The sequence below is a fragment of the Solanum tuberosum genome, unplaced genomic scaffold (genome assembly GCF_000226075.1).
Source record: "Solanum tuberosum cultivar DM 1-3 516 R44 unplaced genomic scaffold, SolTub_3.0 scf00027, whole genome shotgun sequence".
NCBI lineage: Eukaryota > Viridiplantae > Streptophyta > Magnoliopsida > Solanales > Solanaceae > Solanum > Solanum tuberosum.
In genome coordinates this window covers 1,553,428-1,555,741 of record NW_006238953.1, presented here as the reverse complement: position 1 = coordinate 1,555,741, position 2,314 = coordinate 1,553,428, and positions in this window count along the sequence as shown.

Genomic DNA, 2,314 nt, shown 5'->3' with positions numbered 1-2,314 from the left:
GCCCTGAGGCGTGGGGTAGGTGTAGGGCCTCGGGGTACGGTGCCCTGAGGCGGGTGGTAGGTGTAGGGCCTTGGGGTACGGTGCCCTGAGGTGGGGGGTCGGTGTAGGGCCTCGGGGAGGTGTAGGGCCTCGGGGTACAGTGCCCTGAAGTGGGGGTAGGTGTAGGGCCTTGGGGTACGGTGCCCTGAGGCGGGGTAGGTGTAGGGCCTCGGGGTACGATGCCCTGAGGCGGGGGGTAGGTGTAGGGTCTCGGAGTATGGTGCTCTGAGGCGGGGGGTAGGTGTAAGGCCACGGGGTTCGGTGCCCTGAGGAAGGGGGGTAGGTGCAGGGCCTCGGGGTAAGGTGCCTTGAGGCGGGGGTAGATGTAGGGCCATGGGGTACGGTTCCCTGAGGGGGATAGAGAGGGGCATAGGGCCTCGGGGTACAGTGCCCTAAGGCGGGGGGTAGGTGTAAGCACTCGGGGTACGGTGCCCTAAGGCAGGGGTTAGGTGTAAGGCCTCGGGGTACGGTGCCCTGAGGCGGGGGGTAGGCGTAGGGCCTCAGGGTACGGTGCCCTTAGGTGGGTGGTAGGTGTAGGGCCTTGGGGTACGGTGCCCTGAGGCGGGGGGTAGGCGTAGGGCCTCAGGGTACGGTGCCCTTAGGTGGGTGGTAGGTGTAGGGCCTTGGGGTACGGTGCCCTGAGGCGGGGGGTAGGCGTAGGGCCTCAGGGTACGGTGCCCTTAGGTGGGTGGTAGGTGTAGGGCCTTGGGGTACGGTGCCCTGAGGCGGGGGGTAGGCGTAGGGCCTCAGGGTACGGTGCCTAGGAGTAGGGACTCGGGGGTACAGTGCCCTGAGGCGGGGTTAGGTGTAGGGCCTTGGGGTATGGTGCCCTGAGGCGGGGGGTAGGTGTAGGGCCTCGGATTATGGTGCTCTGAGGTGGGGGGTAGGTGTAGGGCCTCAGGGTATGGTGCTCTGAGGCGGGGGGTAGGTATAGGTCCTCGGGGTACGGTGCCCTGAGGTGGGGGTAGGTGTAGGGCCTTGGGGTACGGTGCCCTGAGGCAGGGAAGGTGTAGGGCCTCGGGTTACGGTGCCCTGAGGCGGGGGGTAGGTGTAAGGCCTCAGGGTACGGTGCCCTGAGGCGGGGGGGAGGGGAAGGGCCTTGGGGTACGGTGCCCTGAGGCGGGGGGGAGGGGAAGGGCCTTGGGGTACGGTGCCCTGAGGCGGGGGGGAGGGGAAGGGCCTTGGGGTACGGTGCCCTGAGGCGGGGGGGAGGGGAAGGGCCTTGGGGTACGGTGCCCTGAGGCAGGGAAGGTGTAGGGCCTCGGGTTACGGTGCCCTGAGGCGGGGGGTAGGTGAAGGGCCTTGGGGTACGGTGCCCTGAGGCGGGGGGGAGGGGAAGGGCCTTGGGGTACGGTGCCCTGAGGCAGGGAAGGTGTAGGGCCTCGGGTTACGGTGCCCTGAGGCGGGGGGGAGGGGAAGGGCCTTGGGGTACGGTGCCCTGAGGCGGGGGGGAGGGGAAGGGCCTTGGGGTACGGTGCCCTGAGGCGGGGGGGAGGGGAAGGGCCTTGGGGTACGGTGCCCTGAGGCGGGGGGGAGGGGAAGGGCCTTGGGGTACGGTGCCCTGAGGCAGGGAAGGTGTAGGGCCTCGGGTTACGGTGCCCTGAGGCGGGGGGGAGGGGAAGGGCCTTGGGGTACGGTGCCCTGAGGCGGGGGGTCGGTGTAGGGCCTCGGGGTACAGTGCCCTGAGGCGGGGGTAGGTGTAAAGACTCGGGGTACGGTGCCCTGAGGTGGGGGTAGGTGTAGGGCCTTGGGGTACGGTGCCCTGAGGCGGGGGGTAGGTGTAGGGCCTCGGTACAGTGCCCTGAGGCGGGGGTAGGTGTAAAGACTCGGGGTACGGTGCCCTGAGGTGGGGGTAGGTGTAGGGCCTTGGGGTACGGTGCCCTGAGGCAGGGAAGGTGTAGGGCCTCGGGTTACGGTGCCCTGAGGCGGGGGGTCGGTGTAGGGCCTCGGGGTACAGTGCCCTGAGGCGGGGGTAGGTGTAAAGACTCGGGGTACGGTGCCCTGAGGCGGGGGGGAGGGGAAGGGCCTTGGGGTACGGTGCCCTGAGGCGGGGGGGAGGGGAAGGGCCTTGGGGTACGGTGCCCTGAGGCGGGGGGTAGGTGTAGGGCCTCGGGGTATGGTGCCTTGAGACGGGGGTAGGTGGGCCTTGGGGTACGGTTCCCTGAGGCGGGGGGTAGGTGTAGGGCCTTAGGGTACGGTGCCCTGAGGCGGGGAGTAGGTGTAAGGCCTCAGGGTACGGTGCCCTGAGGCGGGGGGGGGGGGGAGGGGCTGGGGC